The sequence below is a fragment of the Cyprinus carpio genome, chromosome B22 (genome assembly GCF_018340385.1).
Source record: "Cyprinus carpio isolate SPL01 chromosome B22, ASM1834038v1, whole genome shotgun sequence".
Classification (NCBI taxonomy): Eukaryota; Metazoa; Chordata; class Actinopteri; order Cypriniformes; family Cyprinidae; genus Cyprinus; species Cyprinus carpio.
Window position 1 is genome coordinate 12,412,438 of NC_056618.1, and position 26,593 is coordinate 12,439,030.

At 35.6% G+C, this 26,593-nt stretch overlaps 2 protein-coding genes across 3 annotated transcripts in view; one reads left to right on the forward strand and one right to left on the reverse strand.

Annotated features, from left to right (window-relative positions):
* Positions 1 to 26,593, reverse strand: part of LOC109103223 (NLR family CARD domain-containing protein 3-like) — a 1,793,396-nt gene that overhangs the window by 970,969 nt on the left and 795,834 nt on the right. The window contains exon 1 of one of the 2 annotated variants that reach the window (XM_042748644.1): positions 12,219 to 12,264. The exons of the other annotated variant lie outside the window; for it this stretch is intronic. The gene's annotated coding sequence lies outside the window, so the exon portion shown is untranslated. Of the gene's footprint in view, positions 1 to 12,218; positions 12,265 to 26,593 lie in introns of those variants that run through there. 2 annotated transcript variants of the gene reach the window in all.
* The window catches only part of LOC109070511 (ribonuclease inhibitor-like), an 862,999-nt gene that overhangs the window by 472,669 nt on the left and 363,737 nt on the right, over positions 1 to 26,593 (forward strand). The window lies entirely within an intron of this gene.

Genomic DNA, 26,593 nt, shown 5'->3' on the forward strand with positions numbered 1-26,593 from the left:
CACTGAGCTGAAGCAGTTCTGTCCTCAATTCTGTGGCAAATTATCTAGGTCCATGTTAACAGATGGATCTGAATTCTAACCAAATACTAGGGGTTGTCACAAAACTTACCTCAGGATCTCTAATTTGCAATTAATATTTTTCAGTCCAGTGCAGAGCAATTTCACCCCTGAATCCTGCAGATTATTATTGTTCATGTTCAGCACTTTCAGACTGGTATCTGATCCAAGAACTGAAGCCAGAGCTGGACAGCTTTTGTCTGTTAATCCACAATCATTTAACCTACAAGAGAAATAAATTACATTACAGAGTTAGATACTAGGTATGGCACGGTTCGCTGAAAAAAACTGAACCATTCGGTTCACCACATACGGTTCGGTACACACTGGGACTGCGGTTCAACTTAAATCTGACAAAGCATCTGTAATATGGTTTGCTATTACAGATAACACATAAAACAAACAGGGTTTTCTGGATTCCCAGACATAAAAAACATGGACAAATCATGCACTCTTGTTCAATGTGAATGCCTTATGCTGGAATATGAGCGGCCATTTATTCCGTCATCACCCGGGTGCTGATAGCGCGCGTGCATAGATGAGACCTGAACAGCACACTTTGATATCTGTGTTTAAACTAAACTAATTTAAGCTTTGTCAGTTTAAACATTTAAGAGCCAGAGGACATGAGCTCGCGCGTGAAGTGTGAAGATTTGTGTGTGCGCTCATCCGAAGCGCGCAAACCTGTGCCTCCGAACGCGCGCAAATATAAGCTCTCTCTGAAGTATTGTGTTTAAAATGGACAAATGCACACAAAAATTATGTCGAAATGCCAATTTTGGTAAGTATCCTACAGCAGACATAGCCGGCTGTACGTAGGCCTACTGTATCAGTGCATTCTCTTAAAGTGACAGTCTTTATATTAATCGAACAGCAACAACAAAGAAATCACTCACTGCTCTTGATTTAAAAGCTTTTGTAACTTTAATAAGAACAATCTTTAATTTGTACAGTTAAATATGCGATGCTGTTTAACATTTGATTACTTTATTCAATTTCTGTACCTAAAAACTAATGCTAGACCTCCATTAAAAAAAAAAAATTACTGAAAATCAAGGTTTATTTTATTTGTATCTTTACTCTATTGTATTTATTTGTGCCGTTGCTCGTAGTTAGATAGATTTTTTTTTTAAGTATTGTTTCTCCATAAACATAGCACATACCGAACCATACCGAAACCGTGACTCTAAAACCGTGAAACAAACCAAACCTAGTAAAAGTTGAACCGTTCCCCCTTATTAGATACATGTAATACATTTGTTAAATACAAAAATAAATTTATACCAATTATTTTTAGATGAACAGTAAATACACTGCATATGTATCAGAATTTTATTGAATAAAATTTCCTATATAAAACAAACTAGCATGCTTGAATAAAACTTTATAAAATATGTAAATGAATAATAGGTTTATATCATTATAAACCTTTTCTTTTCTTGTTTATCATATTCTTGAGGAAAAAAAAGCTGGCTACGTGTTCTGTACTAAACTAACAGACTTGTCATGGCACTTGTATACTGTTGTTGTTCTCTTGTTGATCTGATTGCTTCTATTGTTCTCATTTGTAAGTCGCTTTGGATAAAAGCGTCTGCTAAATGATTAAATGTAAATGTAAATCATTAATGGCAATGACTTACACATTTAAAAATACTGCTCTATTATCTGGATGAGTGTCTTGAAATGGAGAATATGGAAGTTAATCATTTACTTACTGAGGTTATGCAAGAGTATATCTCCTTTATAGCAGTAGCTTAAGAAGTTGAACTGCATATTGGAGTAGAAATAACTATGGAACAATGTGTTTTATAATAATATGATGTGCTTCTTCTGTAGCTAAAGACTGCAACAACTTTTTTTTTTTTTTTTTTTACACAAAACCCATGTAAAATAAAACAGAATTGCACTTTCATTCCAGAGGACTGCAGTTTTTAAAGAAAAAAATAAAAATTATTATTAAAAATGAAAATTATGATTTAACCCTAAAAGTGATATGTTTGGTTTATGATTAATAATCACTTTAAATCAGGGTTGTCCAAACCTTCTATGTATCAGTGTAAATAAATGCAATTTTAAGATGAGAACAAAATATGAAAAGTAAGGGATAATGTACATCCAGCCGGTTGTTCTCGCAGAATAAACCCTGACAGGGTGATCAGGACCCCGACACTCATTACAAGGCTACTTGCCACATAAGTAAATAATTAGACTCGAAATATTGATTTGAGTTGAAATATTTGAACGCAAAGCTTCTGTGAAGACAGCCATTGCGAGCAAGCTGCGAATTCAAACTAAACAGACATTTAAGGGAAACGGTGCAGTCAAACCACGTATTACACGACATTTCACCACAAAATAATTAAGGCAATAAAATAAGACGAAAATGTTTTTAAAACCTTACCAGTTTGTTATTTCTCCCATAATCCATTAAAGCTTACAAAACAATCGTAGCAGAACATCAGCAGCTGGGTTTGTATGAAACGAGAGCGAGTCCGCGATACCAGGATGACATAATTAAACAATTGTACACCATTTTGAATCGAGTTTTAATATTTTATAAGCCAAACAAACGGAAAGCTTCCACCAAGAACAAAAATAGTTCAAGCAAGAGTACAGCGCCGACTGCCGTTACCCGGATGAACCTGTGTTATTACCTTTTACAGGTTGTTATCCAGGAATAACATACCTCTGAATTTTGACTGACCAATCAGAATCAAGTATTCCACAGAGCCGCGTAATAACGTATATTAACTTACAGAGCTCTTTTGGAGGTTTTGATGACCGCTGATAATCTAACGAGACACTCGTCTGATTTCTTGAATTTCTGAAGCTCAAAATCCTCCAGCTCCTCCTCTGATGTCAACAACACAAAGACCAAAGCAGACCACTGGGCAGGTGAAAGATCAGCAGATGAGAGACTTCCTTTGCTAAGGTGGGTCTGAATGTCTTTCACCAGAGTTTGGTCGTTCAGTTCATTCAGACAGTAGAACAGATTGATGGATCTCTCTGGAGACAGATAAGCTTCTAATTTCTGTTTGATGTACTGAACTATTTCCTTTTTGCTCTGGTCATTTCTATCTTGCTGCGTCAATAGACCCTGTAAGAGTCGTCGATTTGACTGGAGTGACAAACCAAGGAGGAATCGAAGAAAAAGATCCAGGTGTCCATTATCACTCTCTAGTGCCTTGTCCACTGCAGTCTTGAGCAAATCAGTCATGGTTTCACTTTTGTTTTTCTGTTCTGTAGAGTCTTGATCAAAGACATATTTCTTGTTGATGTCTAGAAACAGATGTGCATAAAGAGCTGCAATAAACTCTTGAATGCTCAAGTGAATGAAGCAATACATGGTACCAAGAACGATCCCTGTTTCCTCCTTAAATATCTGGGTACACATGCCTGAGTACACTGATTCCTTATAGACGTCAATACCACAGGCTTCCAGATCTGTGTCATAGAAGATCACATTGTTTCTTTCCAGCTGATCAAATGCCAGTTTCCCCAGTGAAAAGATGGCATCTTTATCCCAGGAAAACATCTGGGGTATGTGTTCTCCATCATACTTTCGTCTGCTCTGCTTGATCTGAAATCTAGATTGAAAAGTGTGAGTACATTTGTGTCAGAGTCTTAGGAGTGTCTTCAGTATTTGACTCCTGCAGTGTTTTGGATGAGGCATGGCATCAGCCTGATTGTTTTTTCACAACATTATTTCTTTTTCTCCTCTAAAATGTTCTGGAGAACAGTGGCTGAAATCCAGCAGAAGACTGGGATGTGGCCCATGATAAAGAGACTCTTTGATTGTTTAACATGGATCAATTTCTTCTTTGGCCTGATTCTCATCCGTGAATCTTTTTCTGAAGTACCCCCTCCTTTTGTGCATCAGTGAATCCTCGTATCTCTGTCAGCCGGTCGATCCAGTCAGGAGGAATCTTACTGGCAGCTGCTGGTCTGCTGGTGATCCAGAGGAGAGCAGAAGGAAGCAGATTTCCCTTGATGAGGTTCGTCAGGAGAACATCCAGAGAGGCTGGTGATGATACATCAGACCACGTCTCATTATCCTTAAAGTTTCTTTTTACAGGAAGTCGACATTCATCCAATCCATCAAGAATGAACAAGACTTTGAATTGATTTCTTCTTGTAAGGTTCAGTCCTTTTTGTCTCTGGGAAAAACTGAGTTATAAGGGTCCATCAAACTAGTTTTTCTTGCTCCTTTAAGTTCATCTCTCTAAATGGAAAAGGAAATATGAAGCTGATATCTTGATTTTCTTTTCCTTCGGCCCAATCCAGAACAAACTTCTGCACAGAGACTGCTGATTTTCCGATGCCAGCAACTCCTTTTGTCAGTACAGTTCTGATCTGCTTGTCTTGTTCAGATGCTTCAAACAAATTTTTGCACTCAACCTGTATCTCCTGTGATTCATGACATCTGGAAGGAACTTCAATCTGTCTCACACCTCATGTTCAGTATTGACCTGTGTTCACTACAACCCTGAGGGATATAGAGATCTGTGTAGATGTTCTTCAGAAGTGTAGAGTCTCCTTGCTTTGCAATTCCTTCAAATACACATTGATACTTCTTCTTTAGGATACACTTTAGCTGATGAATGAAGATCAGTTCATCTAAACAGAAACAAAAATACAGATTTTTTTTGTCTTATTTTCTCTCCTACATTTTATAAGTGACAGTCTGACAGATAATAGTGACAGATGAGTCTCTTGCCTTCTAAAGTATCAGCAGCTTCATCTTGCTTCATCTCTCTCAGAAAGTAGAGTGTGAGATCAAGAGCTGCTTCTTTCATACTGCATCTGTTCTCATTAAAGTCCTTCACAAAGTATTGCATGTCTTCTTTTTGTAATATTTTCTTAAACTTTTCCAGTTCTTTCTTTAGAAATTTGATTATTTTGCTCTCAAGATCCTACAAAGACAGACAAGAATGAATGACAGAAAAAAAACCTATATTTGGTCAAAATTATTTATTCAGTAATAAAACATTCATCATCAAAAATCAAGTTAAGACAAACATTAATTTATTGTAAATATTAATACAAATAGGCTTTCATTCTTATTTTATAGGTTCTTAAAAAGAAAAAAAATAGAAATAAAATATCTGTCACACTCTTATTCAATATTATTATTAACTATTCTTGAAAATGTGTTTTATTACCTGGAAGATCTGCAGGAGACTGTCTGTAAAATTCTTGCGTTTCTTGTGAGACTGTAAATCTGGATCTAATGTTTCATAATGATGCCTGATAGTAAATAAAATAAATAAAAATGCTGCATTTTTTAGGAAAAAAAATGACCAAAATATTGTGTAAACATTTTAGCAAAGAAAAAAACAATACTGTGATAAATTTATGGACTATAAGTATTATGATAATTATTCTCTGATACACTTTCTGACACAGTCTGTGTGTAAACAAAAATAAACATCAAATACCGTTTGGTTCGTGTTGCTGTTTCTTCACTGAATTTCAGTGGTTCATCCTTTGACTGGTCACTCTTCACAGACACAGAGCTGGACACATGTGATCCTGATCTTACACTAATGACACAAAGAACAAAACACTTTACTACAGTCTCATTTAAAGAGCTTCACTGTTGAGGATGGTAATGAAGCACAGTATAGACATGCATTTGTCATTCTATTATTATGGATAGATGGAAAGACATATTCATGTTTGTCTGCATGGGGGTTGTGTTTTTTGTATTTTCCTGTTAATTTATTTATACCGAGTCCTTGTGACTGCTTGTGTGATTGTGTTTACTGGACAAGAAAGAAAGCTCCAGACTGAGTTCAGTAAAGAGGAAATCAGTGATTTATTGTTTTATTTCATTCATTTCTATCACAAGCATCTAAGTGGAGAAATAAGCCAACACAACATCATAATGTCAAAGATAATAAATAACTTTTGATAGTTGTTCGGTATGTCATCTTGCTTTGACCAGTCACTCTTCACAGACACATGTGATCCTGATCTTACACTAATGACACAAACAGAGAAGAGAAACTTTTCTACAGGAGGTTCATCTGTGTTTTATATTGACACACATTATCTCTAGTTCTTCACAGAAATGTTTGCAGAGTTTTAAAGATAGCAGTCATTCTTGTTTACAGACTCACATTTGTTTAACAATTTCTTTAAAGTACTTAAAATGTGAAAAATATATTTTTGCAAATATTTGAATGATCTAATTAAAGATTTTATTTTTCATTTTTGACTAAAATGGAGAGCAGAAAGGTCAGTGCTACACAGTTCTGTTAGCAAACTTCAATTAAAGGGACCATATGACACTATGTTTTAAAAGTTCATCACTTTGTTTATTGGGTGTAATAAAAGTAATCAATGTCAGATGTCAGGTAATAATTACTGTATATCTGTTTTGACCCCCAAGTTCCAAGTCTGAGCTGAACGCTTTTCACAGAGACTAACTTTTTTATTTTGCAACTTAACATTTCAGATAAAAGATTCAAAAGTTATACTTTTTCTTAACTTCTTCACGGGGTAAACAACTTTATGTCCTGAAGTGTCAACATAAAATACAGTTATTTAGGTGTGGTTTATTGACATTTTATGTACAGTGTGATTTAGGTTGTGGTGTAGCCTGATTGTTGTACACAGGTAAGTCTGGGAGAAAATGCACTCGGCACTTGCACAAAAGCGTGCTGTAAAACACAAGCGACGCTCTTGGGTCGTACGGCTCAGATACAGTAGTTATAAATAAATCTTAAACACTGATTACAAACAAAGCGGGGTTTGCTTTCACATCCACAACACAGCACAGCGGTCATTCCACAACATGACGACACACACTACGAACTGCACTGAAGCCTCGTCTTCTCTTTGTGTAAACCTTTGAACAACATTACGTTAATATTTCAAATTGTGACGCAGACATTTGTGAAATTAATATCTGGACTTCAGTCAAGGCCTTGCTATTTAGGCATTTCTGGATCAGTGTTCTCTGTTAGATAGAATAAATCACTTTACAGGAGACTGTGGACCTTTGTAACTCTGAAGATCCTTACTCCAAACAGATACATTACACACTAAAGAAAGATTAAAACAACAAAAAGCATCATATGACCCTTTAAATTAAGTGTGCAGTCAATTTTAATGTCTGACAATCAATGTACGATCTAAAAACCAAAATCACTGATGTGGAATAATTTACTTAAGTACAGACCCAGTGCTGAAGAGCGACTGTAAAATTACTGTAAATGATGATTTTGATTTTCAATTCTGAGATATTTATCATCTGTTGGCTACTTTTTAAAATATCAATGTTATTTTTAATTAGTAAGTTATGAAGATTTGAAGTTCTGTAAAGCATTTGTTAAAGTTTAGTTTTTCCCAGCAAACCTCTGAAACTGCAGCAGCGTTTAAAATGATTCTCTGAAAACAGACTCAGTCTTACCTCTGTTTCTGTGAGAGACTCATCTCTCCTCTCTTCTCTGACATACTGCAGATGAACACCTCAACACTGAGATCTTTGTGTCTCTGAAGACGATCAGATGTCATCGGTTCTATGACCTGGACATGACAATGAGATCAAGATCATGATAGTTCAGAGGAAGAAATGATGAAGAAAATAACTAGTGCTGAATCTTTGAGTTATCAAGCAATCAATATAAAAATAAAATAAGCTACAATATACTGCCATGTAATAATCTCTTCAGATCACTCACAACAAACGTCTTTATTTACATACACATTACTTAAGAAATTTAAAAGAAGATTAGTTTTGCTTGTGTTTATCCTCTCTCTATATGGAAGAACAGGTTTGATTTGACCTCAGAATACTTTTAGCCTTGCGACTTAAAATGGAAGAAGGAGAAATAAAATAACACTTATGTTATTATATGGCGGTAAAGTTATTTTGACGTTTGACATTCATTGCACATTGCACGTTTTTTTGCCAATTAAACTCTTTGCTGCTGTTATGTTTTGAGCCCAAACTAACTCAGATAGTCATAAATACATGCCCTTTACCGTGCACAAGGCTTAATTTCTAGGATTTTTTTTTTTTTTTTACAAAATTAACCATTTAAATTAATTAATTATAACATAAAACCAATAATAAAATGTTCAGAAAAACATCCCTGTTATTGCACAAAGCTCCATTTTTGGAATTACCATTTTATGTGTTTTATAATAATTTTATAACTTTTAAATGTAAGCAATAATATAAATCCATAAAAACTAATAATTTGAGATAAAGTAATCAAGCCAACTGTAAAATATTTAGAATATTATTCCCTATAATGCACAAGACTTGGTTTTTCAAATTATGCCTTTATTGTTTTTATATACACAGTACTGAATCCATATTTTTCATATGTTTTATATACTGTACCCACTTAAATTAATTAAACTGACACTATTTGAGATAAAGGAATCAAACCAACTGTAAAATATTCAGAATATTATTCCCTATAATGCACAAGGCTTAGTTTTTTAGATTATGCCTTTATTGATTTTGTATATAGTACTGAATCAATATTTATCATGTTTTATATACAGGTCCTTCTCAAAAAATTAGCATATTGTGAAAAAGTTCATTATTTTCCATAATGTAATGTATAAAAAATAAAAACTTTCATATATTTTAGATTTCATTGCAACACCAACTGAAATATTCAGGTCCTTTTATGTTTTAATACTACTGATGATTTTGGCATACAGCCTCCTGAAAACGACCCAAAAATTCCATATCTCAAAAATTAGCATATCATGAAAAGGTTCTCTAAACGCGCTATTAACCTAATCATCTGTGAATCTCAACTAATTAACTCTAAAAACACCTGCAAAAGATTCCTGAGGGGGCTTTTAAAAACTCCCAGCCTGGTTTTCATTACTCAAAACCGCAATCATGGGTAAGACTTGTGGCCGACCTGACGGGCTGCTTTCCAGTAGGAAGGGCCATCAATTGACAACCCTCAAGCGAGAGGGTAAGACACAGAAAGAAATTCTGAACGAATAGGCTGTTCCCACAGAGTGCTGTATCAAGGAGGCAACCTCCAGTGGGAAGTCTGTGGGAAGGGAAAAAAGTTGTGTGGCAAAAAACGCTGCCACAACGGGGAAGAGGTTACAGGACCCCTGAGGAAGATTGTGGAGAAGGACCGATTCAGACCTTGGGGGACATGCGGAAGCAGTGGACTGAGTCTGGAGTAGAAAACATCCAGAGCCAACCCGTGCACAGGCGTGTGCTTTTGAACCAGAAACAGTCGGCAGCAGAAGCGCCTGACCTGGGCTACCAGAGAAGCAGCACTGGACCTGTTGCTGTGCTCAGTGGTCCAAAGTACTTATTTTTTTTTTTTTATTTTCGGATTTTTTTTTTTTTTTTTTTTTTTTTTTTTTTTTTTTTTTTTTTTTTTTTTTTTTTTTCCGGGTATGAAAGCAAATTTTGCATGTCATCAGTATTTTTTTCGGAAATCAAGGGTGTGTGCCAGAGTCTGGAGGAAGACTGGGGAGAATTGAAATGCCAAAAATGCCTGAAGTTCCAGTGTCAAGTACACAGCAGTCAGTGATGGTCTGGGGTGGCCATGTCAGCTGGCTGGTGTTGGTCGCCGTGTGTTTTATCAAAGGGCAGGGTCAAAACCACTGGTTAAATAGGTTTACTGACCATGGTATTACTGTGCTCAATTGGCCTGCAACTCTCCTCCTGACCTGAACCCCATAGAGAATCTGTGGGATATTGTGAAGAGAAAGTTGAGAGACGCAAGACCTCAACACTCTGGATGAGCTTAAGGGCCGCTATCGTAAGCATCCTGGGCCTCCATAAACACCTCAGCCCCCAGTGCCACAAGGGCTGATTGCCCCCCATGCCCAAGACGCCCGCATTGAAGCAGTCATTTCTGCAAAAGGATTCCCGACCAAGTATTGAGTGCATAACTAAACATAATTATGAACACAAATACTAAAGGCATAATCTGTAAAACTACGCATTGTGCATCATAGGGAATAATATTCTGAATATTTTACAGTTGGTTTGATACCTTTATCTCAAATAATGTCAGAATTTAATTCATTTATTTGGGTACGGTATATAAAACATAAGAAAAATGTGGTTTCAGTACTGTATATAAAAAAATAAAGGCATAATTTGAAAAACCATGTCTTATGCATCATAGGGAATAATATTCTGAATATTTTACAGTTGGTTTGATTCCTTTATCTCAAATAGTGTCAATTTAATTCATTTAAGGGGATACAGTATATAAAACATGAAAAACATGGTTTCATTATTGTTTTTAAAAACAATAAATGCATAATTTGAAAAAAAAAACAAGTCCTGTGTGCGTCATAGGGAATAATATTCTGATATATTTATATATTTTACAGTTGGTTTGATTCCTTTACCTCAAATAGTGTCAGAGTTTAATTCAAGTGGATACAGTACATAAAACATGAAAAATATGGATTCAGTACAGTATATAAAAATTTTAAATGCATAATCTGAAAAAAAAACAAGCCTTGTGTATCATAGGGAATAATATTCTGAATATTTTACAGTTGGTTTAATACCTTTAGATTAAATGGTGTTGTCGTTTAATGGATTTATATTATTGCATACATTAAAAGTTGTACAATTATTATAAAACACATAAAATGGTAATTCCAAACATGGAGCTTTGTGCAATAACAGGGATGTTTTTCTGAACATTTTATTATTGGTTTTATATTATAACGACATGTAGTTAAATTGTTCAATTAATTTAAATGGTACATTTAAAAAAAAAAAAAAAAAAAAATCCCTAAAAATTAAGCCTTGTGCAACGTAAAGGGCATGTATTTATGACTGAGTTAGTTTAGGCTCAAAACATAACAGCAGCAAAGAGTTTGATTGGCAAAAAAAAAAAAAAAAAAAAAAAAACAATGTCCCATGAATGTCAAACGTTAAACTAACTTTACCGGCATTAGAAATATTCTTAATTCTACATTTTACAGACTTTTACGCTTCGATCGGCTTTAAACGGTTTGTTTTATTAATATCTTTCTGCTTCTCGGTCATTTGTTACTTCGGCGACAGACAGGTGTAAGTTATAACTTAACAAATCATGCTTCACCCAGCTCTGAAATGCGTTCATCATTCTCCTAAATAAGTTTTTTTTTTCTTTTTGTTTTTATTATGCTTTAAACGCCATATACAAAACAATACAACAGACAAAATAAAGCCAGGGTAACAAAGGATAAAAATAAATAAAGTAATTAAAATAATAATAATAAATAAAAACAAAAACAAAATTCCCAATCATTAGACAAGCATGACCTTTACAATACTCAATAATTTTAAATATAGAACACAAACGGGACCTTTTAATTGCCTTTCTATTAGTACTATGTTGGATAGTACACAAGTAATTTTCCAACTCTTTATAAAACTAACTAACTTAACTAACAAAATAAATAGATTAATAACAAAAACTTCATTATTTACATTTCCATAATTAAAATATCCAAAAACTACATTTCGAAATGCAAATTAAAATGAAAGAGTACCTTATCTTTGATAAACAAAGAGACATCATACCATAATTTTTTAACATGACTACAGTGCCAAAAGATGTGGGATACAGTTTCCAAGTGCAAAGAGCAATTAACATCAATATCCTTCTTAAACTTACTAAGAAAATGTTTAACAGGATAAAATTTATTAATTATTTTGAAACCGATTTCTTTTATCTTGTTTGTAACAAAAAACTTGTGTGGCTAAGTAAATCCAACAAATACTTTCCCACTTAGGATTTCTAACAAATTTAGTCCAATAAGAAATAGAGCAAGGCTTGGAAACAACCTCCTTTAAAAATAGAGAACGAGTAGATTTGTTATTTTTAGTCTGTGAAAAACTAATTTTACCACCTACTGTATCAGTTAGATTGACGATGGGCATATAAGTTAATATCACATTTCTAAATAAAGAAACTATAGCAGGATTAATTGCAGATTAAAACAAGAGAGAATTCCGTGGGAAGTCACAGGAAAATTAAAGTGTGCAAGAAAACTCATCATATGTCATAAGATATCATTGAGTGTTAAACAAATGACACACTAAAATAATACCCTTATCAAACCAGCTTTTCAAAAAAATACGATTGTTCCAAATAAAATAACGCTACATTCTCCTAAATAAGTGTAATGGTGAAAGTATTCAGACTTACTTGCAGTAGTTCAGACGATCTTGTGCTGCAGGAAAGAATCCAGAAGTCTTTTAAAACACTTCGGTTTGTGATCGCTGTTTTAAACACCTGTGTGCGATCTTCACGATTGATGTTTGTCACCTGACACGGACTTCATCTTGGAGAAAATCAAAGTCCAGTTCACCACAGATCTCGTTGCAGCAGCGCCACCACTGAGACAGGAATGTGAAGACAACAAACACACCTGCTTTTCTCCTTCCTCTTCCATTCTAACAGCAGATCCCCAAACTATAAAACAGCTGCACTAGCGCCAACCTGCTGTTTCTTCATATTCTCCCTCATCAATCTTCTCCATTCACCTCCTTCTGCTACATTTGACAACTTGAAGGGTTAGTCGAACAATGGACAGACAAACTCATCATCAAATTATCCTAGAAACCAAACATATCAATATGAAAGGTATGATTCTATGCTGTATAAATTTTATCTACAGTTCATGTTTTTATGGGTGAAGAAATTTCATTACATTTCTTTCATTACAGCAAATAGTTTCTGAATTCATATTGAATGATTTCATTCCGTGATTCTGTAGGTTATGATGAATAATTAAAGATAATATTGAAATGTAGGATTCAATTACTTAGGTCAAAACTCAATTTAATTATAATAAACTTTCAGTTTCTACATACAGAATAGAAAATGCCCCAGTGATTTTCATCTTATTTTCTTTTTTTTTTTTGAATTTATATCTCTGCTTCAGTTTTACAGGTCGCTGTGATGTAGATATATGTGCTTTGGCCAAGCTGTCATTTAAGATTGAAATAGATTTGAATCTAAAGTCTATTAATACGAGAAAAAAAATGAGACTGTAACTCATAAAACTTAGGGGTTTGATAAAGGACCAAAACAGCACGTTTCCTCTTATTTACAGCTGAAATGAACAATTTTATCATTCAATCAAATATTGAGTGTAGTAATTTATGTATTTTAAAGCCGACATTTAAGGAAACGATTAGGACTGACTAATGCATTTAGATCCTTCTTCATTATTTACTGTCTTTCAAGCACTCGTATTCAACAGTTATAAAAGGGATAAGTGCTATATATATCCATTTAGAAGAATCCAAAACAAATAATATATACGAATAATAATAACCATTAGTTCCGACAATTGCTATAAATGTCAGCTGACAGTAAAATGAAGATCATAGTGAGACTGAAGAACAAACAATAACAAGAAATGAGTAAAATGACTACCAACAACCAACAATCAGCAGAATTGACCTCAGTACCCTTCAGTAACTGATAGAGATAAAAAAAAGGAAGATGTGTGATTTTAATTACAGGAAATTTATATAAATATTGTATTAAGCAGCGACATGTCAATTGTAATGAAGCAATAGAAAACTGAAAAATGAGAAGCAGAAATTATTAAATAATTAAAAGTGTTTGTTGAAAATTTTTTAACTGAGCTGTAATATGAGGGGTATAAAAGACTGTATATTTGAAAAAACATCGCTTTTATTGAAGGTTTAACAGAGAAATGGTTACTACTTTAAAAGAGTATTTGTGTGTTTTATATCAGGACAGAGGACAATTAATGGATATGATCGAAGAGAAACATCAGGAACACAGGAAGAAAAGCTGGAGGCCAAGATCTTGTTTGAGCTCGAGACGTCGTCATCCATTAGACTGTAACAAAGGTGAGAGAGAGCGAGCTCTGCCTTTATCTGTTCTCACATGGGGACAGATCTTACAATTGAGTATTGGGCAGAAAATTAGCAGAGTACCTTACCATTGTGAAGCAGAGCATTAACATTTGGCCCCAACATGAGATTATAAAAAGATATGGGCTCTTAGAGAAGATGTGTTGAAACCAAACAAAGGTCACAAATTGAGATTAAAGAGTGATTTTGGATTTGCTATTGAGGAGAAAATGAAGCTAACTTAGAAGAGGCCAAGATATACACTGAAAAAAAGTTTTTCAAGCAGTACTTCATCCAATTAATAATTTGTCTTTCAATTTAATTTACCATTAGTTGTTTTATTTGTCTAGTAATTTTTTTAGGTCAAAACATTTATAAATGTAAATATTTTTCATTAAGAGCTCAACTAAGACATATTTGTTTTGAGGAATGTAAAATATCAGGTTAGACCAGGTTAGATTAACTCTATATTATTTAGTTTATATCATGAGCACGCCTCCTCACACTGCTGCTGCGAGTCCGTTAACGACAACATTTAATTTGTCACAGTAATGTGATTGTGTGTAAAGACCAAGTTGACATGACTGTTGTTTAAAAGAGTAAGTTTAAAGTAATTATTGTTATAAATACATGAATTCTGTTCTATCTAGGTTCAGAGCCCTCTTAACATTAGCCCTTTTCTTGTTTTGAAGACGAAGAAAAAATGGAATGGAAGAGATGCTTTGGAAGTGTAAGTATGGCCCTCATAACTGAAAAAAAAAAGAGGAGCACAGCTAACGATATATAAACATGATCCCTTTCCCGTTTCACAGGACCAAGTTTTCAGACCTGAAATGAATGGTCAACGCTGTCTTGACTGATATATATCTTGTACTGGCACAATCTTAAAATAGATCAGTGTCATTGTCGTGTGCGCCCCAAAAAAAAAAAAAAAAAAGAGGCACATCCAGTAAAGGAAGTTTTTAAGGCAATTTTTATATTAGTTATTTAAATACCACCTGATTTAAACCAGGTCCTTCGTCCCTCGTTAAGCTAAGCCCTGTCTGTGAAAACACTGTCTCTGTCTTCAAACATGGAAGTTAGACAAGAATGAAAACCAATGTCGCTGTTTCAAATCAGGCATGTAAATACATTAAATACTTTATGCACTAACATGTACACTTATATCACCTCACTAGCAGGACTATATAGTTTTGATGCTCTTGGTTTTGATTTTGAGAGTAAAACTGTTAATGCTAGTTTTTTCATGTTTTAAGAGGAAAATGTTTCAGAATAAAAAAAATTCAGTGTTTTGTTGTGTTTTCAAATTAACATTTGGAATTGAATTAAAATACAACAGAAAATTACACGGAATGTTCCTTTATTGTTTGCTTTTTTTCGTAATTTTCTAGTTTAAACAAAATGAAAAAAAAAACTAAAAAAAACAACTGATTATAGAGTTAAACTGGGAAATTTCAACACTGAAAAATGTTTGATTAATCCAATTACAAAAAAAAATTCGGGTAAATGATTCACATATATATTTTTTAACCTGAGCCAATGTGACAATAAATAACGGGCCTGTTTCGTAGCTGTCTATAAAACAATAAAAACAAATTTCTTAAATGAGAATTTTTGTTTGCAATTAAATATCATATTATATATCTATATATTTATAGATATAATATATATATATATATATTATATATTTATATATATAATGAAAACAAAAATTCTCATTTAAGAAATTTGTAAATATTTGTATATATAGGATCAAAAATAGAATTTAAATGAATTGTCTTTCTTCAAAAAGAAAAATATACTTTGTGCCAGGTTTTATAAAAATAGTTTTCATAGACATAGAAAATATTGTCTAGGGCAAGTTAATTTTTTTTTATTGGCCTTAAACATTTTAGTAAAATTAGGTGTGTGAATCATTACCCTAAAATTTGTAATTAAATGAATGAAACATTTTTTTCAGTGAATTATATAAAACAGGACAGATATGTTCGTCTTATGTCTCTCAAAAGCTAATGAAGGCTAGCTAATTTATTTGAAGGCTGTTTTGTGAAAATTCTGGTTCTTTACTGCTGCTCATTACCACATGAAAGGTTCTGACAGCCACCAGTCTACAACCAGCGTGTGTCTTCAGCTCTATACCAGTTGTGTCCATCAAACTTGCAATGATTCCTGAAGATGTCCGTGTACACCGGACTAATGTGGGTATTTTCTGGAAATGTACTGTTTTGTGTTAACTCGACTGAGGTCATTTGACACATACATACGACAAACCTGACAATCCACATGCACGTTCACCATGACCCAGATCTGACCAGATTTGACCTTTCATTTGCAAGTGAAGTCATATACATCTTCCTAGCGATGATGTTCACAAGAATAGGATTTACATTTAGTAGGGTCTTTACGCTGTGTATGATATAAGAACAAGTATGTAAATTGAACATCTTAAACGATGTTACTTTCAGAGTTTGTCCAAAGGTTAGGATTTGCTTTTTCAGAAGTCAAGAGCGCGATAGTTTGTAACGGAAATCATTCGAATCAGCCAAGACATGTGCTTATCTGGGCTGCTGTGAGGGTTTGACTTGTGACTTTAAAGGGTTCATGAAACCCACTGTTTCAGCACTGGTAGTCCTCTCCACCGTTTAAACAATACAAACAATGTTGGTCGTGGTTGCTGCGAGTGCGAGGGGGAAGAGGAGAAAGGATTAGATGAGAAAGGAAGAGGACAGAAACACACAACAAGCGGTGGGTTAACCCACAGTTTCAATTTCAGGATCATCGAAGCATAAATAAATGCAATCTGTTTGCACTCTGCAGCAAAACAAAATCATGAACGCGCGGCCTGCAGCTCTGATAACTTTTAAGGCTTATTCTGCTGTGTTTATATAAGTCTTTTGACAGGTTTTCATGGAGCTGTAAAAACGGTAATGTTCACCAAGTGAATGAATCGTGTTTGTGCCTAACTCTTATTACAAAGCAAAAACAAACCCTCTCCTTTGATCCATGAACATTTCTCTCAGTTAATGTACACGGTCTCACAATCTGAAGCTCTGTCAGAGCAAAATCAACACATGCTGTTGTGAATAATAAGAGAAGCGTCTTCTCATAGGACAAGAACACGCAGCCTCATGAATAATTTAAAAGATATATAACAAAAACGATCAGTTCTGGCTCCACCTATCCTTGCAGGACTGTCCCTCGTCGTCAGCGCTCTTCTCTCCGCACCGTTGCTATGCGACAGAGCGCTAATCGGAAACACCTGGTGACGGGATTAGGAAAATCCTGCGCAAAGGCGGAGCATCTCCACGCACTTTCGGAGGACCCTTCGTGCACTTCGGAGGTCCTGGTCTTCGAAGTCCGTGGCCTTCGAAGTAGGTGTGCACACTCAACTTTGGGACACAGATGTAGTGATGGGAAGTTCGGTTCTTTTCCGCAAACCTGTTCTTTCGGACAGTTCGATTCAATAAACCGATGAAAAAAACGGTTCACCGGTTCTTTTACGCTCGACGTAATGACGTCATTGGCGATGACTTAATGGCATCAAGTACATCAAACATTCAAATATATAAAGTCAGTAATCATAACTTTAGTCAGTTAAAAACCTCATAATCATGAAAAGTTTACAATTAAGTTTTGCAACAACACACCCAAATACAGTAACAGCAATAATGTGCATATGAGGATTTAAGTCTTGAAGAAATAAATAAATTAGGTGTCATCAGCGCAGAAACCATGATCCACTTACTATACATAATCCATTGCGATTTATTTGTTATTAAATAAACTTACGTTTCGCCAGATTGCACTTCATTCAAGCCTTCGGTTTACCCGCGCTCATAACATTAGGCTTGTTTGAGATGAGCAAAATCTGCGCAGAACCGATCACCGGTGATCACCGCGAGATGCATGCCGGTTAGAAAACGTGTCCGAGTTACGTCCGCCTTGCTCTGATGTCATGCTGACGTGTGCCAAAAAAAACTTTCGCGACCGCGAGGCGGCTGTGTCCGGATTGAGCAGTCGAAGCGCAGTTGCTCTCCACCGACTGCGCTATTCAAAAGCATGATGGGAAACGACTGACTGACGACACAGCTTCATGCTCATTGGCTGAGAATGTCAACTGATACATTTTCTCTTTATTCTAAGAATTAGATTACCCATTTATATACATGCGAACTAAACAAAAACAAAACACGCCTAGTGAAGTTAAGAATTAGGACATGCGTTTATTTTATTTAATTTTTTTCTTAATTGGAATTCTTCCTTGTTGTAATTTTCACTTTATTATATTATATGTTTGTGTGAATTAATAAATCAATCCATTAAATATATACATGCACACATACATATCTAAATGGACTGTTTAGCCATTATGCCTCATCTTTGTGTGGTTTCATCTGAGAAGTGGCAGGGTCTGGCTTAAAACAAGGGAAGACATTCTGAAGAATGTTTGCTACAAAAAGCTTTGACTTGCATAGTATGGAAAAATACTATGGACGTGAAATGGTGGGCAGAAACCTGCTTGTTTGCAAACATTCTTCTAAATTTCCTCCTTTGTGTTTCAGCAGAACAAAGGAATTGATGCACATGATGACAAAACAGTGATATTTCGATTACATCCACTTCGTCTGCGATAAAAAACGCGAACGCGATCTCCTCAATTGCTGATGTTTGCAGGCGACAAAACAGTGAGATTCAGGAAGTGTCCGACTTCAAAGGTCTTTTTTTGACCCCTCCCCTTACTGCAGCCGCCTACTCTCGCCTACATTTCAGGCAAGGCAAGGCGCATCTCAAACAAGCCTAGTAGCATAGAATCAGTTCAGAATCAGTCACCAAAAGAACCAGTTCGGTTCAGATGCACTGTGTGTCAGTCTGCTTCACACTGAATCACGCATGCGCAGTATCATCAGCTCATCGGTTCTCAAATCGGACGTGTCCGACAGAAACGGTTCTCGATTCAGTGTACTGGTGATCCGAAAACCGATGCAACCGGTTCTTGACTCGAGAATGAGAATCAGCTAATCGGTTCTCAAATTGGATGCGTCCGACAGAAACGGGTCTCGGTTCAGTGTACTGGTGATCCGAAAACCGATGCAACCGGTTCTTGACTCGAGAACAAGAACCGCTCCAGCAGTAGGCGTGTACATTCGTTATCTGGTCCGGCTCAGTGTTCATCTTCAGTTCTCTCTTCACAGCAGTTCAGTCAGTGTACTGTTTGAGTAAATTAATTACTCCGGGATATTGGTTTATTTTGACTCAGAGGGAGTGTCAGCCATGTTAAAAAGTTAACAGCTTAAGTCATTTGTGGATTAATGCTTATTGGAGACGCGAACAGTTTCAAACGATTCAGTTCACTAAGAAGAACCGGTTAAATCGAACGATTCGTTCGCTAACCGGACATCACTACTGTGAAGCGCATTCACGAGAGTAACAGTTCGGGCATCACGTGAATCACTAGGTAAAAAAATAAATAAAAAAAAACATATAAATACTGTTCAGGTGTTTGATTTCTTGCACAGACCGATTGTTTTGTGTCTTTACACATCAATGTATCGTCACGAGCTGCAGGGTTTAATTTGGATTTTTTTTATAACTATGTAGCTTTATAGCTTCCACATTTAATGCATTAAAATAAACTGAATTTTGTATTTATTTAATTTATAAAATCATACATTCAATACTAAGGGAACTGTCCCAGGTAGAGTTGTTTTACTGAGAAAGCGGTGTATTAAGTAAAACAGCACACTTGTTGTTTTAAGCATTTATTGAGAAATCGTTTATAACATGTATAAGCAAGAGCACATAGAGATGACACATGTATTAGTGAGAGCGCTGAAGAGAAAAGAAGCTGGGCATTACCTCAGCGGCTGTGTTTCAGATCAAGTGTAAAAGACAGCAGAGCAAAGAATCCAGAAGAAGAAAAATTTGAAAATGCAAGGCCTTTAATAAAACACTTCTGATGGGATTTCCAGTATGATGTCAGAAGACACTGGATCCACCTGCTGTCTATAAAAGACTGAAGTGATGATGAAATCAGATGCTGCTTCCAGACCTGAAGAGCTCTCCGGCTCCAGAACCATCGCTGATATTGACTTGAGCAGAGAACTTACTCAGATTTTATGCTTTATTTAATACTTATACAGTAGTTGTAGAATATTTACTAATTGTAATTAATAAACTGACTTGTAGTATATAACACAAGTCTGCCTCCCCTGGCATTGATTTATAGCTATGAACAGAGCACGGAGAAGTCTTCTGTGACCGGTTTTGTGAATATGAAAACTCAGATGCTTGTGAGACAAAGATAGAACAGATTTGACTTACTTTACCTCCCTGAGAATAAATAAAAATAGGGTAAGGTGTAGGAAATTTAGCACAATATATATTTTAAACATCTCTAAATAATACAGTTTTTTACCTTTTAACTTTGCTTTGATATGAGCTACTCACATATCTGCAGAGAGAAACAAAAACAAGCATGTGAGCGCATAGGACATGATAATTAAAAATTCTAAAAAAAAATCCAAAGAGATATTAGTATTGAAACACATCAAATCAATGAAATCCGATGTTTGTCTGTTTGTGCTTCAGTGAAGACAGCATTAATTTAGAGGTGATTAATGACTGAAAAACAAGTGCATTCAAAACTGTTTGAAACACACACCAGCCAATCAAATCGAGTATTCAGACAGACCACGTTGACATTAACCACCACAGTTTCTGTCTAGAGTTTTTTTTTCTAGCTGACTATGGAGTTTATGTACACTGAAAAAAGTGCATATGCCTTATCATTACTCTAAAGAACATTTTATACTTGATCCCACTTAAATAATTTACGTTTCTGTCTTGTCATTGAGTTAAATTACATTTTCTGTTTAACTAACTGAAAGTAAAAGTAAGTTTTGTTGGTGTAAAGTATTTGCTTCACATCAAATCAAGAAACTTGTGTTCTGTGAAAACCACGTGACAACTGACATCATTGAGGTTCGGTTTCAGAGTTTCCTGATCGACTGCTTCCCTGCGTCTCAGTGTTCATACTTATACTACGCCCTTAAAGTATGTACTCTTTCGGTGAAGAAAAAGTACACACTTTTGAGTGTGTAGTAGAAGAGTAGGCAAGCTTTGGGACATACTATCACGTCACACAATTGCGTCTTTAAAGGGTCGCTCTGTAGCACCTGTTACACACACCCTGTCACTGTAAACTGACCTGTCAATCATCTTGTAACAATTAATATCCTCCACATTTAGTTTAACTTCCTACTGTACTGGAGAGAAAAAGTAGCAGCTTGTTGATCTGCCAGTCACTCTGCTCCTATTTTCTGCATAATGATGTGTAGCGTGAACCAGACAAATTAAAGATTCGAGAGCCGAATTCCACAGAAAGGGAGGATGTTGTAAATCAACTCCCAGCACCACAGTCTGATACCACTCTTTCACCAGAACAGCTTTCACCTTAACACCATTAGAAACAATTATTGACAATTTCAATTCGAAGAAGAGATTGTCTAATTTGGGCAAGTAATCGCAGAGATGGACAGTCTGACCCTCACATGTAAATCCATGAGAGTAAACAAGATCGTTGGATTGACTTCCCCCCCACCTAGCAAAACCAGACTGAAAAATTCCTAAGGAGACCTGTTAACCTCTCTGGTCTTCACAGGACATATCCTTACTCCCCAGAATGGCACAGAGACTAGCCTTCCATGCATATATGCACCAAATGAACTCAAAAAAGACTTCTAAATTGATATCAGTCCATTGCTTAACTCCATATCATTTATGTAACCGACACATTTGATTTTAATGTTTCTAATCACTTTTTTTGGTATGTCTTTTTAAATAACTCTTGAATAGCTTAAGGGATCATATTCATGTTTAGTATGTGTGTGTTTCGAATATTCTTGCTTGAAACGTTTCTGACCATCATTATTTGTCAAATGTATCATATTCTTGTATATAGGAATCATGTCCAAATTATACCCTGCAAGAGCAGGAAAATTCGGACCACGAGCTTGATAAGATAACATATGATTTATGAATGGGTGGGACAAACATCGCAACACACCAAGAAAAGACAAATATCTAATTGGTCAGCACAACATTTGAAGGTGTGGCCAAAAGGCCAGTTTAAATACTCAGGACACCATCAAATTGTTGCTTTTAGCTTTGAGCTGGCGCGTGTTAGCTTTTGCTATCATCATGCCGGCTTTTAACCTGCTTTTTAGTCATGCTTTGGTCATCACTTTTAAAGCGTTCTTCGAGCGCCGTTCCACAGCGGCTTCGGCCTGTCACGCCTGCTGGCTTACTTAGCCACGATGAGAAGAAAAACACCACCGAGCCCTCGTCAAACTTTACTTCTGTTCTTTTAACTCACTTAGTTTCTTTCTTTTCCTTTCCGTTTGAGAGTTTCGTGTTCGAGTTAAGTTTGTAACCCGTGCCTGACCTCGAGCGCCCGTCTGAAACTTCAACCAGCCCACAACTCCGCATCTTCAGCCAAACGGGCTTCCCAAGACGTCACTTCAACGACTACTGAACTTCCAGCCATCAGCACCTCGGAACCCCATTTTTCAGCGCAGCAAAGGGAACCCGGTTACACAGCCATCACAAGTACGTACCTCATAACTCTGATCTGTACTGTGTTATCTACTATAATTTTTAACCTAATTGAGGAACTCATGTTGAGGGTTAATTAAGTTGATTGATTGGTTGTTCATGTCTATCAATTCCCGTATTGCTGTACACTTGGGATTTTCACATTTTCTTCTTTTAACATCATTCTTTTCTAACTTCCCTATCTTCCTGCCACTTTTGTGAATGTGTGAGTGCGTTTGCTTATTTGTTAGAATTAGTTTAATAAGGTCTTAGATTTATCTAATAAAGCCTTATTTATATTGAAAAGAAGAATTTCTTGTGTTTTGTGCTCACCAGTAATGTCTTAAACTGCCGACTTGTTTACGGGTGCTAATTAATAGTGTTTTTCACTATACTTAGATTTAATATCCATCGAGATTGATGTTAAACGGCTCGTTCAGTGAATCGCTGGCCGTTTCAGTGATCATGCCGTGAACAGTGATTCTGTTCAAATTCCCTTTAAAATCTAATGGATTCCCTTTGAGCTAAATTGATCCTGTTTCCCTTCCAGATGCCTTTAAAAGTTAATGACCAAAGGAGGTTTCTAAAATTCACATTGCTGTTGCATGAATTTTTTTTTTTTTTTTTACCCAGATTACATTGTGTGCTGATTGCAGAGGGGGAAAGAGTACACAATATATTCTACTCAAGGTAAAAGTACCATTACATGAATGAACTTTTACTTAAGTTACAAGTAAAAAGTACCGGTCTAAAAATCTACCTCACCAGAGTAAAAGTAAAAAAGTAGCTGCCTTTAAAAATTTACTCAGAGTAAACAAATTAATTAGTTACATTGTTAACAGTGGGCGGGAGGCAAAAATGGGACACGCCACGGGTGTCGAACTCAGTTCCTGGAGGTCTAAAGTCCTTCCCAGGTTAGCTATAACCTTAATTAAACACACTTGATTCCAGATGAATTCTAATCATTTAGGCTTATTTGACAACTAACATGATAGGTGGGCTGGAGCAGGGTTGGAACTAACCTGGCCGTAGGGCTACGGCCCTCCAGTAACTGGCCCTGACACCCTGGGATAGGCTCTATTATTCTCAAACTATATACGTTTTAATTGAAAGGAATCAGTTATTGTAGAATAATAAGACATTAGGGCTGTGACCAAGGCAAATCAGATATCAGACGACTCATGCTTTTTCACTGCAGATGAAATGCAGAAGCTTCATCAGAAGTGGAATTTAGATGTATTGTACCACGCTGGTTTAGTGCAGGAGGACAAGAATGCATTTAACCTGCCGTTACCAATGCATATGAATAATGTTTTTGAATAGTTCAAGACATAAAATGTTGAATACTCATTGAAAAGTATTAAGAAATTGATTATTAAAAAAAAAATCAAACGATACTTTAAATGGGTGAATCACTAAAATGGCCAGTATGTGTTCAGCAAGTCACTGTGAAATAAGTGAGTCATGGAGATTGAAACGAATCATTGAAACGGTTGATTATTCAAGGAACGAAACACTGTTCATGTTGCTCTGAGAGACGCAACAAACCGGTGCTTTGGTGGTTGGGGTTTGGAGATGTTTTTGTTGTAGAAATAGGAGGCACAAAAACAGGCAATATGGTGACTAAAACGCTAGTTACCCTCTTAATTAACTTGTGTAATGACCTGTTCTTATATATATCTATATATATATATATATATATATTTCTTGTATACATCGTAGAATGATACATTTGGGAGAGAAAAGACGTCATTCTTGTGTGTGATTTTGATTTAACTCAATGAATGCTATAAATATGTTAATTTTCTGCCCACTATATCTTCAATTTTTGTTTATCATTCTAAATGCATTTTAACAGAACTGAATCACACAGTGACAGAAGCGCACTAGTAAATGCGCTGGCACATCATGAAAACAATAATGTAGATATTATCGACCGACGATATATATCACACACCCCGCACCACTGTCCTTTTGGCTAATTTTGTGCAAAAACTCTTGCTAAAAATGTCAAAGCTTCATTTAACCACCAATTGCAACGGTGCAATTATTTACCTTTTTTTTTACCCTCGACATCGTGCTAAGGGTTGATGTCTCGTCAGATTTTATAGCTTCTAGTTTGGTACTGCCTAGGCAGCGCAGTTTTAACACTGCAATAAGATAAATATTGCCGATGGGTTCACTTCATTTCCTTCAAGTTCAACTTTCAAAATGGGGGGTTTCGTTTTTAGCTGTGTCTGCACCACTAACACCCTGTTTTGTTCCGTCTGCATCTATCTTTCTTGTGATTTTAGCGCCAGTTTGCTCTCGCTGCCCATTATGTGCTGCAGAAGTTTCCAGATTTATTTTTTTTTTTTTTTTTTTACTCAGTAATTAGATGTGTTTTTAAAATGTAGCGAAGCACAATACTTCAAAACGAAAAATAGACTTGAGTAAAAGTAGCATTACAGATTTTAAAAATTACTTTAAAAAGTATAAGTGGCCACAAAAAGCTACTCAATTACAGTAACGCGAGTAAATGTAATTCGTTACTTTCCACCTCTGATGATTACTAACTCAAATCCCTTTATGTAAACCTCTCTACCGTTGATCGCACGCATCCGCCACGTTTGTAGTTTTTAACGCGTTTTATTCATGTTTGTAGTTTCTGGATCGAACTCCTTTGTCAAAGCTTAATGGATGGTGGGTACTTTTAAGCCATTGGAGTGTGCACGATTCACCTTTAAAAAAAAAAACAACCTGAAATGGTAGACCATCCGACTCTTTTTGGCATACTTTTCAGCATACTATGCTTTGGGGACACACCCTATTTTAATCTCTACATACTATTTAGATGGATATAAAAAATACTTGAGACGCAGTTAAGACCACAGCTGACACACAATTTCTTTATGTCGGTGTGTAATTATACCAACTGTTACTACTGTTGACATATATAATAATGTGGTCTAAGTTTAAATGTTAAAAAAGAAATGCATCTTAAGACATCTTGCCATACCAAAATTGGACGTTTCTGTAGAATGACCGTTAACCCCTGTTGTGCCGGAATCGGGTGACCTCTAGTGAAAACTGTGACCAGGGGTCTCTGTTCAGCAAATGTTCTCGCGGGAGCGCGCACACGTTACATTAGAAACTGAACCGGAATGATCCGCGTCAGAGGAGCTGAGCGGTGTGTAAAAGATGTTTCATGTCTTAATGCTAGAGAAAACGTCGACTGAACAAACTAGATATTGTCACGAGCATCTAAATGCTTATATAGAAAAGAAATGAAACATTAATGCTGCTGCTGTCTGCTAACATTTTAGGCTACCACTAAGAATTGTTTCCTTATGAGATGTTTAGCGCTTATTATATATAACATATTCTGATTACCTGATAAATGTAGGTCTTTATTTTTATTACTGTTTACAGTAATTACCCAGTAATGTTGGAGATCCCACAGTTTGCTCTTACAAATGCATATGATGCTGTCACTGAATCTGACCAAAAAAAAAAAAAAAAAATCATAGCTATCAAAATGTTACCACACTTTATTTAATAAAGAAACGGTTGGTGAGACACAAATCACAAGACGACATTCAAGTAGCAATAATTAATGGTCATTTTTATTAAATAAAGCCGATTTTCTTAATCTCTCCAGTACCCAAAGCAGACAGGTTCTGGTACCCATTAAAGGGGAAATCATGTTTATATCACGTTTATAATGGGTTTTAAGGGGATTTCTAAGTGGGCCATTGACACAAAATTTCCACCAGATGTAGCCATCAAGCCAAATATTGAATTCATACAAAGAAATCAGAACATTTAAGGATACAAGGTGAGTCATAATAAATAAAGTGAAATGACTCAGGGAATAAGTATTGAACACACTTTATTTAATACTTTGTAGAAAACCCTTTGTTGGTGATTACAGCTTCTAGACGCCTCTTGTATGGAGACACCAGTCGTCTGCATTGCTCAGAAGTGATTCTGGCCCATTCTTCCACACAAATGGTCTTTAAATCTTGAAGGTTCCTTGGGCCTCTTTTATGAACTTTGATCTTAAGTTCTCTCCGTAGATTTTCTATGGGATGTAGGTCAGGTGATTGGCCATTCAAA